Source organism: Gossypium hirsutum, chromosome D02, assembly GCF_007990345.1.
Source record: "Gossypium hirsutum isolate 1008001.06 chromosome D02, Gossypium_hirsutum_v2.1, whole genome shotgun sequence".
NCBI lineage: Eukaryota > Viridiplantae > Streptophyta > Magnoliopsida > Malvales > Malvaceae > Gossypium > Gossypium hirsutum.
Window position 1 is genome coordinate 52,611,104 of NC_053438.1, and position 15,828 is coordinate 52,626,931.

Here is a 15,828-nt window from a genome sequence, read left to right on the forward strand (position 1 = left end):
TTTAAGCCATCAAAACTTTATGCTTTTTCAAATATTTTATTATTTTAAGAATATAAATTTAAAGATCAAATGTAATTCTAAAGCTAGAAATTTCATTTCATGAAAAAGCGCATCAAAAGCCTAAGATATTAGGGCTCAAAACATTTATACTCATCACAACTTGCTCAGAATATCGAAGTTTTCTATTTCAAGTAGGCTACTTTGGAAGCATAGTTCTTTTAACACATAACACAATTTGGCTATAAAAACATACTAATAAAAAGATTGCATTTTATACAAGATGAATCATCTAAAGCTCGACTAGCTAGAATGGACAACAATAGATGGTTTTAAAAATCCTTAAATTTAGTTACCCAAATATGTTCGAAACTTTAAGTTTGGGGTTTCAATTTAAATTTTAGTTTAAGGTTTTAGTTTGGGGTTTTAGATTTGATTTTGCTCTGTCAAATTTTGTTTAGGTTTTGGGTTTCAATTTCAAGTCATTTCGGTTGTGCAATAACCTCCTGAGTAACTAACCTTGTGTTGTAATTTTACAATTTTGAAATACATATAAATATACAAATTCTAAAAAAAATTGAAAATAAATTTAATATGATGTTAAGCTTTAATAAAACTTAATTTGGCCAAAAATAATATTAAAATGAGTTAAAATAAAAAAAGATTGTCTTCTATATTTTAAAATTTCCATGACATTTTGGCTCATTTTAAGCCATCAAAACTTTATGCTTTTTCAAATATTTTATTATTTTAAGAATATAAATTTAAAGATCAAATGTAATTCTAAAGCTAGAAATTTCATTTCATGAAAAAGCGCATCAAAAGCCTAAGATATTAGGGCTCAAAACATTTATACTCATCACAACTTGCTCAGAATATCGAAGTTTTCTATTTCAAGTAGGCTACTTTGGAAGCATAGTTCTTTTAACACATAACACAATTTGGCTATAAAAACATACTAATAAAAAGATTGCATTTTATACAAGATGAATCATCTAAAGCTCGACTAGCTAGAATGGACAACAATAGATGATTTTAAAAATCCTTAAATTTAGTTACCCAAATATGTTCGAAACTTTAAGTTTGGGGTTTCAATTTAAATTTTAGTTTAAGGTTTTAGTTTGGGGTTTTAGATTTGATTTTGCTCTGTCAAATTTTGTTTAGGTTTTGGGTTTCAATTTCAAGTCATTTCGGTTGTGCAATAACCTCCTGAGTAACTAACCTTGTGTTGTAATTTTACAATTTTGAAATACATATAAATATACAAATTCTAAAAAAAATTGAAAATAAATTTAATATGATGTTAAGCTTTAATAAAACTTAATTTGGCCAAAAATAATATTAAAATGAGTTAAAATAAAAAAAAGATTGTCTTCTATATTTTAAAATTTCCATGACATTTTGGCTCATTTTAAGCCATCAAAACTTTATGCTTTTTCAAATATTTTATTATTTTAAGAAGATAAATTTAAAGATCAAATGTAATTCTAAAGCTAGAAATTTCATTTCATGAAAAAGCGCATCAAAAGCCTAAGATATTAGGGCTCAAAACATTTATACTCATCACAACTTGCTCAGAATATCGAAGTTTTCTATTTCAAGTAGGCTACTTTGGAAGCATAGTTCTTTTAACACATAACACAATTTGGCTATAAAAACATACCAATAAAAAGATTGCATTTTATACAAGATGAATCATCTAAAGCTCGACTAGCTAGAATGGACAACAATAGATGGTTTTAAAAATCCTTAAATTTAGTTACCCAAATATGTTCGGGGTTTCAATTTAAATTTTAGTTTAAGGTTTTAGTTTGGGGTTTTAGATTTGATTTTGCTCTGTCAAATTTTGTTTAGGTTTTGGGTTTCAATTTCAAGTCATTTCGGTTGTGCAATAACCTCCTGAGTAACTAACCTTGTGTTGTAATTTTACAATTTTGAAATACATATAAATATACAAATTCTAAAAAAAATTGAAAATAAATTTAATATGATGTTAAGCTTTAATAAAACTTAATTTGGCCAAAAATAATATTAAAATGAGTTAAAATAAAAAAAGATTGTCTTCTATATTTTAAAATTTCCATGACATTTTGGTTCATTTTAAGCCATCAAAACTTTATGCTTTTTCAAATATTTTATTATTTTAAGAATATAAATTTAAAGATCAAATGTAATTCTAAAGCTAGAAATTTCATTTCATGAAAAAGCGCATCAAAAGCCTAAGATATTAGGGCTCAAAACATTTATACTCATCACAACTTGCTCAGAATATCGAAGTTTTCTATTTCAAGTAGGCTACTTTGGAAGCATAGTTCTTTTAACACATAACACAATTTGGCTATAAAAACATACTAATAAAAAGATTGCATTTTATACAAGATGAATCATCTAAAGCTCGACTAGCTAGAATGGACAACAATAGATGGTTTTAAAAATCCTTAAATTTAGTTACCCAAATATGTTCGAAACTTTAAGTTTGGGGTTTCAATTTAAATTTTAGTTTAAGGTTTTAGTTTGGGGTTTTAGATTTGATTTTGCTCTGTCAAATTTTGTTTAGGTTTTGGGTTTCAATTTCAAGTCATTTCGGTTGTGCAATAACCTCCTGAGTAACTAACCTTGTGTTGTAATTTTACAATTTTGAAATACATATAAATATACAAATTCTAAAAAAATTGAAAATAAATTTAATATGATGTTAAGCTTTAATAAAACTTAATTTGGCCAAAAATAATATTAAAATGAGTTAAAATAAAAAAAAGATTGTCTTCTATATTTTAAAATTTCCATGACATTTTGGCTCATTTTAAGCCATCAAAACTTTATGCTTTTTCAAATATTTTATTATTTTAAGAATATAAATTTAAAGATCAAATGTAATTCTAAAGCTAGAAATTTCATTTCATGAAAAAGCGCATCAAAAGCCTAAGATATTAGGGCTCAAAACATTTATACTCATCACAACTTGCTCAGAATATCGAAGTTTTCTATTTTAAGTAGGCTACTTTGGAAGCATAGTTCTTTTAACACATAACACAATTTGGCTATAAAAACATACCAATAAAAAGATTGCATTTTATACAAGATGAATCATCTAAAGCTCGACTAGCTAGAATGGACAACAATAGATGGTTTTAAAAATCCTTAAATTTAGTTACCCAAATATGTTCGGGGTTTCAATTTAAATTTTAGTTTAAGGTTTTAGTTTGGGGTTTTAGATTTGATTTTGCTCTGTCAAATTTTGTTTAGGTTTTGGGTTTCAATTTCAAGTCATTTCGGTTGTGCAATAACCTCCTGAGTAACTAACCTTGTGTTGTAATTTTACAATTTTGAAATACATATAAATATACAAATTCTAAAAAAAATTGAAAATAAATTTAATATGATGTTAAGCTTTAATAAAACTTAATTTGGCCAAAAATAATATTAAAATGAAATAAAATAATTTTTTTTGTAATTTATATTTTAAAATTTCCATGACTTTTTGGCTCAATTTAAGATTTCATAGATATATTTTTATATTTTTTAAATTAAAAGATTGAAATAATATTAAGATCATTAATTTGAATAAAAGGATAAAAAACATATATATATAAAAACGTAATAAATACATGAAGAGATAATAAATGAAAAAAAGATAAAATTATTTTTGTTTATTATTATTTTTCAATAGAAAATATAATAAATGAAACTTTAAATGGCTAGATATATACTTTCCCTTTTCTTTTTTTTTTTCTAATGTTTCTTTTTCATATCTGTCTGTTAATTGGGCCTCTATTATCTCCTAATTACCTTTGTTTTCCTAATGTCTCTTTTCTTTCTGTCTGTTAATTTCCCTTCAAAAAATGTAACATCTCATACTCAGTCTAAACGTTACGGCCGAATCTGAAAGTGTTACAAGGAAGGTTTAAAAAACAGTGTTCTTTTGTTAAAGCTTGAATAGTTGTTCGATAAATCATCCAAGTCTTATACTTGTTACTAAAAGCGCTATTTAACTAATTCTTTTGCAAAAACATATCTTACAGCCGTAGACTTAGAAATCGTTATATTTTGGAAATCCAATTCATATTTTCGAAAAACCTTTGTTTTCATAAAATCGGGATTTTAATCAAACGTTGCAATAAAGGTTTAAAAACATATCCAAAACCAAAATAAAAATCAACAGTCCAGAAAGTCCAATAATTACAAAACTCCCAGAAAATAATCCCTAAATTAAATAGAAACCATTAATTAAAGATAATTCACAACTTGTGGTCACCATGAGACTCTGTCGCACTGATCCGCCTAAGTCTATGGATTACCTGAATAGAACAAACAACATAAATGAGTTTCCGTAAACTCAGTGTGTAACCCAACAGAATTAGACATGCAAAACATATAAAAATCTCATATACAATCAGATACAGATTTGGACTTAAGTCCATTGCAGATACAGATTGTAACACCCCAAACTCGGCCCAGATGTTATGGCCGGATCTAGCGATGTCACATGATAGGGTGTTTGAAAATCATGTCGTCGTGTTAAAATCATTTCCATTGAATTTCTTATCTTAATATCTTATTAGTTCCAAAATTGTGTTGCTCATTTAATCGATAGTTTCAAAACGCTATTCGTTTGTGGAAGCTTTTAAAATAGATTAAACAATTGTGTGTTTAGGAAAAACATTTGTTTCTTTTGAAAATCGAGGTTTCCTAATACTAGCAGTTGTAATCCATAAGGTAAAGATAATTAAAACCCAAAACTAAAGTCCGAAAGTCCAATTACAACCCAAAAACTTAGCCAGTAAAAATAGAATAGAAATAAAACCCATTATCTAAAATATGGGTTAAAAACCATGAAAGTCCAAAATCGTGGTCACCACCGAGTCCTCCTCCGCATCGATCCGTCTAGACCTACCTATGCACATTTAAACAAAAGGGGTGAGTTTACGAAAACTCAGTTTGTAATCCCATAGAAAACAAACAATAGCAAATCACAGTGCACAGTTAAAGCAGTCCTGGTCCTAAGCCCTTTTTTAGTATCAGTAACAGTTTGGGTCTTAGCCCATCTTAGTACAATATCCAATATGTAGTAGGGCCTTAGCCCATCACAGTATCAGTTGCAGTCATGCAATATTTAGCAATAAAGTCCTACCCAACCAGCCTTTACACACCATCTCCGTCCAACCCTACACTCCATGTAGGGATCAAATCAACCCACCCATCCCTAAACTCCAGGTAGTACCGAATGCGGCACAAAACAGTGATTTGTAGCTGAGCTACCAGTATGTTAGGCTTAAGAGCCTTTCAGTACACTTCCTCCAAATATAATTAACCCAACCCCATGCAATGCAACATACAAGTCATAACATGCTATCTCAGGACATCAGTACATATAACCAGTTCAGTATACAAGCATACTATCATCATGCTCAACACATATATAAATGAAACAGTCAGTTCGTACAATTAGGGGTCTAAGTGATGTTTACTGACCCTACAGTAGGTTCACAGTCGACTTGGGCGACCCTTGTAACCTTAGCAATCAATTCAGTGATAATGGACTCACACGCCCATGTGGTCTGCCTGTGTGGACCCACATGCCCCGTGTGGCCTACTCAGCCCAAATTGGCCTTAGCCGCGTGGTCCATTTTTAATGTAACCCGTGCAAGCTAAATATTCATATATGTTTTCACTATTTACTTATATGTTCCTTCAAAGTTGTCTACTTAAGTCACTGTTACTAAATCATTTATATCTTGAGCTACAGAATTTCAAATTAAGGTTTGCTTGATGTATTTGAAACTAGACTTAAATAACTTTCTACCACAAAATTTTCATAATTTTTTGTTCAGCCAATAAGTACAGTAAAATCTTCAATCTTACCCCTATTCTGCTGTCTAATAGTTTCGACCTTTCTTTGCTAAAAATTAATTATCTCTTAGTACAAAATTTGGATGATATTACCATTTGTTTCTATTGAAAGTAGACTCATTAATAATTTAAACATGTAAATTTTAACCCCTAATTACTTTTCTCCAATTTTTGATGACTTTCCAAAGTCAGAATAGGGGAACCCAAATTCATTCTGACCTTGTCTCACAAAACTTATTATATCTCACGATTTACAATTCCATTACTTACACCGTTTCTTCTTTGAGAAACTAGACTCAGTAATATTTAATTTCATATATTTTTCATCCTCTAATTCCATTTCCACAATTTATGGTGATTTTTCAAAGTTAGCCTACTGCTGCTATCCAAACAACAAGCACTTTCAGCTTTTCACCACATCCCGTTTTCTGCGTTTCGGGTACAGACCTGGTTTTTTTTTATGCTAAAACAGTCCTCGAGTACTCCAAAGCCTATAATTAAAAAAATAACAATAATTTAATCTCATATAACATGATCCCAAATTGAACTCGTATCGAGGTTTTAACCCATAAGTGACTAAATCTTACCTTCAACCGATGAACAGTAATTCCCACACAAACTAAGACTCCGATTGGTGATTACGAGCCCTTGAATCCTCCCCTAATTGGCATAAGCAAAATACTTCAGAAGAAAGTTAACAAATAGTGACAAATCACTTATCTAAAACTTATCGAACGATCACAGACAAACGTGGAGAGACACGAGGCCAAGTGGGAAAAGAAAAATCAAGAAGATGAAGGGTGAAAGAGAGTAGAAATTTGGCAGCAATGAAGAGAAAAACGACAAGAGAGTGGAGGCATTATGGAGAAAGTAAAAAAGGAAAAAAAGAAAAAAAGAAAAATGAGTAGAATATTTGATAACCACCCCAATCCCTTATTTGTCTCCATCAAACACCCCACTAAATCCACTACTCAGATTTTTAGTCCATCCCAAACTCTTCTGGACGCACGAGCAAAAATAATGCCCACGCCAAGATTCGAACACAGGACCTCCTTCACACCAACACTCCACTTATCCACCAAACCAACAGGCCCGTTCTATTAATTATTTGTCAACTTTTACTTAAAACTCTACTAACCAAAGATAAATTTGCCCAAGTTCTAGCTTGAACTTGGGACCTTCCAAACACACCCAGAACACATAACCACGAAAGTAGACAAATATTTTGTGTCACACATTCACAATACCCAAAATTAAAATTTTGGGGCGTTACACAAATAGCAGAATTAATATACAGAACAGATATACAGAATCCTACTGCCATCCTCTACACACCATATTCGACCATCCCAACACACCATGTGGGGTTAAAAACACCCACCCATCCCTACACATCACGTTGTTCCATTACGACACATGTTAGAAAATATGCAGTCAAGCTACCGAAATATAGGCAAAAGTTTCCATACAGAACACTTCCTCTTCATAAATAATCCCCACCCTAAACATAATTACAGATTACAGATACAGAAATATCATGCTTAACATGTTCGCATACAGATGTCAGATACACATATATATAATAGTATAATCAGACATAGATAATAGTGTTTTACTTAGAGCAAATTATCAGAATACCAGATCACATATTCTAGGGATCGATTAGCCCTTACCGACCCTACAGTTGGCCTATAGTCGATCAGAACGACCTATGCGACCCTAGGGAAAATTTTAGAATTACGGGCCCCATGCTCGTGTGGGCCCACAAGCTCGTGTAGCCTACACGCCCAGATTGGCCTTGCTTGTGTGGCCCACACAGCTTGACCCAAAACTCACATGCCCGTGTGGCCCACATGGCCACACTTACATCATCGCACGACTGTGTCTTGCGCACAACCGCTCCTTCATCAAACACACGATCGTGTCTCGCACATGGCCAACCACACGGGCAACCACACACCCATGTGGCATCGACATACTACACTTTCGTGCATGAAGGGTACACATCTAGTTCACTTTCATCGTGAAGTCACTCTCGAGACCACCAGCACCTAAAACACAATGCCCAACACTTTTTAGTAACCAAAATACGAGCCTTACACGATTTTCCCAATTACGCAAAACTGACTTACCATTTACAAAATGACCACAATCTCGAATCAAGCCGTTGAAGTGAGATTTTCTGCCCCACAACCTTCTCCTAACCACAAAATTCATCGCTTAGCCACCATAGTTTAACATTGCTAAACCCAAACCAAAGTTGAAGGCTGAAAAATCACTTATCAGCTAAATAAAGAACCAACAACGCAGTAGCGATGAGTTAATGAGAAAAATCCAATAGAGATCAGAGGAAAGCCACGAACAATCGAGGGAGGAAAAACGAAGTAGAGGGGAGAAAAGAGGAAATGTCAAAGACAGAGAGGAAAAATCTTAAAAAAATAAAAATAAAAATAAAATAGTAACAAATCAGATAACACCCACTCTCCACTAACCACATAATCTCAACTTCTTCAGAATCCCAACACCACTGAAACACTAACTCACCATCGAGAAAAAACAACATCCATGCTTATGCATGGATTCAAATAGAGGACCTCCATCACCCTAACTCCTTACCACTAGAATCAGTAGGCTCATTCTGATATGGATTAACAGAGAATTTTATATAGACCCACTCAACAAGGGTCAGGCTTGGATAAAAAAAATAGCAAAATTTCTAAATGTGAAACTTGAGCCCAAGACCTCATACACACACTCAGAACACTTAACCACTGAAGTAGATACACAGTTGTGTCAAATATTTACAAAAATAGAAACATATTAAGTGGGGCGTTACAAAAAATTAGTGATTTAAAGAAGGTATTAATTACCATAAATATTACTGTTGCCATTTAGAAAATCTATTAGTCTAAAACCCCAAGCCGAAAACCTAAATTGAAATCCAGGTTGAAATCCTAAACTTAAGGCTTTTAATATATTTTGGTAACTAAATTTAAGGCATTCTGAAACCTTCTATTGTTGCTCATTCCAGGCGAGCGTGAGATGATTTCTATTGAATGAAATGCGATATGTCCATTGGTATGTTTTTCAAGCCGAATTTTATTCTGTGATAAAAGCAACAAGCTCCCAAAGTAGTCTACTTGAAAAAGAAAACTTTGAAATTATGGGCAAGTTATGACAACTTTCAATGTTTTGAGCCCCAAAATCTTAGGATTTTGGTTGCTGATCAAACAAAATTTCTTATTTTAGAATTACATTTCAACTCTAAATTAATATTATTAAAACCACCAAATTTTTGAAAGAGCTTAGAGTTTCGATGACTTAAAATGAGCCAAAAAGTCATGGATATTTTGAAATATAGAATACAATTTTTTTTATTTTATTTCATTTTAATATTATTGTTGGCCAAATTATGTTTTATTAAGGTAAACATCTTATTAAATTCATTTTGAATTTTTTGTTGATATTTTATATTTATATATATTACAAAATTGTAGAATCTTCACACTTGTTTAGTTGCTCCAGAGGTTATCGAACAACCAAGTGCCTTCAAAATGAATCTTCAAACCAAAACTGAAATTGAATCCCTGGATCAAATTCAAATCTAAAACCTCAAATCAAAACCCTAAATTGAAATCGAAGATAAAACCTCCAAATTTAAGGCTTTCTACATATTTTAGTAACTAAATTTAAGGCTTTCTAAAACCTTCTATTGTTGCTCATTCTAGTCGAACGTAAGATGATTTTTATGGTATTAAATGCGATTTTTTCATTGGTATGGATTACTGGGTGTGAGTAATTAGGTTAGTGCTCGATTCGGATCTCTATTTCCTTGAACTGTGTTTTTCTTCTTTATGTTTGATTTTATTATTTAGTTTCTATATGTATTCCTTATTGGCCCTCTAGCACCGACATCTAGTCATTTCTTCAATGGAGAAATAAATAAAATCGAAGCTCCTTTCCTGATTAGTCTGAAATGCCCAAGAAACGTCTCAAATTTGGTCCTTTTCCACCTTTAGCATCACTAACCTACCACATTTTGACTATCCTTTTTAACTCTTTAAATATTCGATAAAGTAAATAGTATTATTTTAAAAATAAATATAATTGTTTGAAATTCATTAGACTAGGCTTTTATATTAACCAAACATATAAGAACCCAAACAAACAATTAGGCCTAGGTTCAAGAAACAACTGGAGGAAAAACTTCAAAACAAACTTGAAAAAAAAAATGGCCCATGAAAACAGACATCCCAAGGTAAAAAAAAATCAACTAAAGAAAAATATAGAAATAATTAAAATATAATTAGGGATTGAAAATATTAAAAAATGAGTGTATTAAATGAAGTTTTGAAAGGTAGACAACTCAGCTGTTACTTCATTAAATGAGTGCATTAAATAGCAGTAGTTATTGTTGGTAATGATGGGCAGGAGAAAAGCCTTTTCCTAAGTCTTTTCAAGCCTCGTTCCTTCCTCAAAATTGGAAATTTAAATGCTCTCTCCATAGCTTCCCCATTTCTTCACCATATCTTTCTCCCACTGCCTCTCTCTCTCTTTAACTTTTTACTCTCATTCGTTTTTAGCTTTCTATAATCAGAAGCGAAAATAATGGGTTTTTTACTAAATTATTATAAAAAAATTAAAAAATTAAAAAATATTATATATATATTTATTTACCAAAATATACAAAAAAACAAAAAACAGAAAAAAAGCTGCGTCGATTTGACAGGACCCTGGTGGAGGGTTTCTGATTGGCGGCACCAAAGGTTCTATACTGACTGGCGGCACTGATGGTGCCAATGAGGTTGGCGGCACCAATGGTGTCATATTGACTGGCGGGACTATTCGTGTTATAAACATGAGCTTTGTCCAGCTGAAGCGAGAAAAATAAGAAGAAAAAGAAGAGGAAGAAGAGGTGCTGCAGAAAAAAAAAGAGAAAAAGAGAGAAAGAGAAGAGAAAAAGAAGGTATTTTTTAAAAAAAATAATTGATTTTCTTGTTGTTATTGTTTTGTATAATTTGTATTATTTTTTGTTTTAGTTTAGTTTTTAAGATTAATAAAACTCAAATTGATAGTTTTAGTTAGTATTATTATTATTATTATTGTTAGTATTAAGATGTTATTAAGGTATTAAGATGTTACTTAGTATTATTTTGAGTATAAAATTATTAATATTATTATTGTGTTAGTTATTAGGATTAGTGGTTAAACAGTTTTCATGTACAAAATTGCATATTGAAACATTAAATTTTTTTAAGTAATTTATTTACCGTTCGAGATTTTTATGAGATTTTATTTATTTTTTGACAGATTAAATATTGAAGATGGATGCTAAGTTTTTTGTATGCGTTTATTTCGATGGAGTCATCTTGACAACAAGTGTTGGATGTATATTTGAATGTCGGCAACAAATAGCAATGAGATTTAATAGAAATGTCTCGTTCGATGAAATGAATGTAAGGATTAAAGCAAAAATTCTTAGACGTTGTAGGAGAAGGATATCAAAAATTTTCTACAAGTTTCCAGTTTCGACAAATCCGGTCAAATTCGTCGAAATGGAACTTGTAGACGACGAAGACGTGGAGACAATGGTCGATCTCTACTGTGGGAATGGGAGTGACAAGAATGCACCGATTCACTTATTTGCTGAGTTAGCCGGTATGGAGCAAAATGAAGATGTCAATGCATCTGATGAAGAACACGGAGCTCAAGAACCGTGGATGGTGGCTCCAATATCATATGTTGATAGTGAATCGACTATGGGTGGGATCGGTATCGACCTAAATATTACACCCGATGTTGATATGGTTGGTGGTGAAGAAGAAGGTGGTGGCGATCATTGGGATGAAGAGGTTGATAGTGACGGTGATCCCAATGTGGACGATGTGCCTGATGATATTGACGATGAAGATGTCAACAACGATGAAGCATTAATGCTTCTTCGGTCGGAGAGCAGATGCGGCGTATTTTGATACACAATAATCCTGGGCCACACATGTCGCTCATACACCCCGACGTAGCGTATGTAGCTGAGTTCTCGGAGTACCCTGAAATAGTTCATCCTCACGGGCTGGCCGTAACATATGATAATGAGGAGTTATTCATAGGCCAGAGATTCAACTGTAAAGAAGAGTGCGTATATGCCATTAAACGGTACAACATGAACATATTGGTGGATTATAAAGTCGCAGTGTCTACTCCGAAAATATATGTTGGGGAGTGTTGGAAGGTAGTTGAAGGCTACAATTGGCGGGTACGAGCTGCATTCATTAGAAGTTCTCAGATTGGGTAAGATATAGAAAGTAAGATGTCATGAATATTAGAATAGCAGCTTACCCCTTCCCGGGCATACTGTTCGATCATGAGACGGTATATTGGGACAAGGTACGACCTCCCGATACCCGGACGAGCACTCCACCTACAAAAAAAAATAGGGTTTAGGGTTGGTAACATTAGTCAATATATTATCACTACAAATAATGACAATTTATATTTTATCACATGTTCAGCAGTGGATAGACATACGGTTGGTGACTAACGGATGCCAAAAATGGTATCTGATAGAACGCCTAGGACTGCAGCAGTGGGAAGCATCCGCCCATGTCTACAACATCCGGGTTTGTCACCCGACAAAGCTCCTGGTACAACATTGCTAGAACGGCGGAGCCCCAGCTATACGAGCTAACAGTGGACAAATCAGCTAATAGGGGCAAATACATCAAATGCACCTTGTCGTTGTTTGCATCAGACATGATTACTCCCCTACGATATGCATGATGTACGCTCGAGCAGCACACATCAACTCACCTTCAGTGGCAGTGGCTGATAATTGTCCAAATTTGGCTTTCAGCCATGTAAATTGTAAGCCTGTAAATTTTTCTCACCGTCCCCTGGCGAGTCCCCAGGAGCTCATAACAAAGTGCAGCCGGATCAGTAAATGAAGATACTCCCGTTACGAGACTCCCGTCAATTGGGAGCCCAAGCTGTATTGCAACATCCTCCAAGGTCACTGTGCACTCCCCGCACAGAAAATGAAAAGTGTGGGTCTCTGAGCGCCACCGCTTCACTAGCGCAGATATAAATCATAGCGCACGTCGGAGGACCGGATCAGTGCTGCTGACCCAAATCTGGCTTGCTCCAAGTACGGCATCAATCGTGCATCCGGAGCCGTTTCCAAACACTAGTACGACCCCTTAATAATCGGTACGAGTCCTGATAGTGTTAAATTACAGAAAAAATATTACGATAACATGATTTATTTGTATATACTACGTATATCCTTTTTAAATAAATAGAACCCGTGATTAACAAATAATAAATCATACCGTGTTATTAGCCGCATCAGATATGTGTCTATCGGTTCGAATCAATGAAATCATTGCGATGCCTGCAAGTTGAAAAAATAGTTAGTAAAAAACTCTTACTTCAGCCATTTGTTCGTATTTTTTCTCCGCATTTTATTACTTTAAAAATATCTTAATTTCTAATTTTATAATTTTACATTATTTCAGTGCGTAATGTTTGAAATTTATTAATTTAGTGTGTTTTTAAATTAATTTGGTGTAAGAAAAAAACTCTTATCCCTGCCATTTGCTTGTATTATTTTCCCGATTTTATTACTTTCAATAAAAATATTTTATTTTCGTATTTTATTATTTTATATTATTCCAATCCATTTTGTTTGAAATATTTGTATTAATTATTTCTGAATTTTTAAACAAGTTAGTAATAACTCTTACTTCGGCCATTTGTTCATATTTTTTATCCTCATTTTATTATTTTAAAAAATATCGTAATTTTTAATTTTATCATTTTACATTATTTCAGTGCATTATGTTTGAAATTTATTAAATATACAATTTTTTTCGCATTTTATTACTTTCGGTGAATGTACAATTTCCGTTTCTTCTTTTCGTATTTTATGCTTTTTTAAATATATTTTTTATCATTTTACTTTTATTGTTATTTTTCCTAAAAAAACTAATTTCAACATACTAAGTAAATTTCATAAAAAAATTCCTAATCAACATACAATGTACATACCATGAATTTTTTCATGTTAAATATATTTCATAAAATATATATGCTAAATAAAATAATAAAACACGTATACTGTACATAACATAAATTTTTAAAACACAAATATTACAAAAAATTTAATTTAATAATAAAAATTACATTTTTTTCTTTTTTTTCCTTTATTCCTCTTCTTCTTCTTTCTTTTTTTTCTCTTCTCCATTCCTTTCTTTCCTTCTTTTTCTTCTTCTTCTTGTCCTCTCCTTTCCTTTTCTTTCTTTCTTCTTCTTTCCCTCTCCTTCTCTCCCCCCACCGATGGGCCCTATTATAAGGGCAGTGCCGCCAACCTCATTGGCACCATCGGTGCCGCCAATCAGAACCCCTCCACCAGGGTTCTGTCAAATTGGCACAGCTTTTTTTTTTCTGTTTTTTGGTATATTTTGGTAAATAAAAAATATATATAATATTTGAAATTTTTTAAGTTTTTATAATAATTAGTAAAAAACCCCCGAAAACAATACGTATATCCATTTGTCTCTCTTTCTCTCTCTCTCTCTCTCACTGTTTTCAAAATTTTATCATTCTTTTCAGTTTTGGTTTAACTAGAGGCAAAAAAAAAACACATACACACGCTACAGTAGAAATACAATTTTCGTGAGAGAGATAAATCTTAAGTTTTCTTAGCCATTTCCTTTTTATTTTTTGTGATATTGAAATCCCTTGCCTCATCGGAGGGTCATTTTAGGTATGGATCTTTATTTCAACTTTCTTTGCCTTTCATGTCTTATTTAGTTTCAGATCTATTCTTCTCAACTTGTATTTCTGTAGGTGTTTTTTTGTTTTCAGCTTTAGAACAAGTTAGTTTTTTCCTTTTCGTCTGTGTTGTAGTTCTCAGATCTATGCTTATTTAGATGTATTTCAGTGGGTTATTTTGGGTCTTCAGCCATAGGAAATATTTTGTCCGGTTCGTCTTTTCAAATCTATGGATGTCGATGTGGTTGTTCTTGTTGTTAGTTTATCGTCTACTATGTATTTCATTTTTCTGTTGTTTGTTTCCCTCTGTTTTTAAGATTATTGCTTTTTGTTATGATCACTATCTTTGAAATCATTGAGTGCTATTTATTAGTCTTTATTGCAGTTAGAAGTGTTTTTAAGAACTATTTAAATATCTATAACAAAGATAACATGAAATCGTAATTAATTTTACGACACAAGCTTTCTGCTTTATCTTTAATTTTAGTGCTCATATGTTAATTACATAAATATTTGTTTTCTCTTCGGGTCCAGTCTTGTCCTGGGTATGTTTACTTCTCTTGCTGATTTGCAAGAAGGTGAGCAAACATATAAATGGAATTGCGTCCTTTGGCTGTTTGGGGAATGAAAGAAACTCTGGTTCTACAAGAGTTAGATTTGATTTGAATTTGGGTTTTCTGAATTTCTCATTTTCATCTCTGTTTTAGAAAAGAATGGGTCTTGCTCTTGCATATCTAGATCTGTGAGCAACATGTGCTAAATGGTGTTGGTTGTTCTTTTTTTTTTTACAATTATTATTTAGATTTGTTTGTTTTTCTTTTTGCTAATATGCTTGGGTTGCGAATAGATCGCCACAGCTTTGAAGTTGGAAAATCAGATCTATGTTTTTTATCTTGTACTTGTTGCATGAGTTGTTTGTATTAGCTAAGTTACATTTGAAAAAATATTTTCATGCCTGATGTGATATTTTTTTATGTTTTATTGAGTTGTTTATGTTTTGTGTATTCAAGATATGTTATTTTTTATTTATGATTTCATCAATTATTTTTTTGTTTGTTGGATATTTGCTTGACTGAAGTGAGAGCTTCTGGATTCTGTTAGGTCAAAATTGTAAGTGTTAGTTTATGTACTATTTTTTTATTTTGTAATTTCCAAATTGACCTCTTATGGCATAGACCTACCTTTACCGTAATGGTGATAACAAGCTTTTGA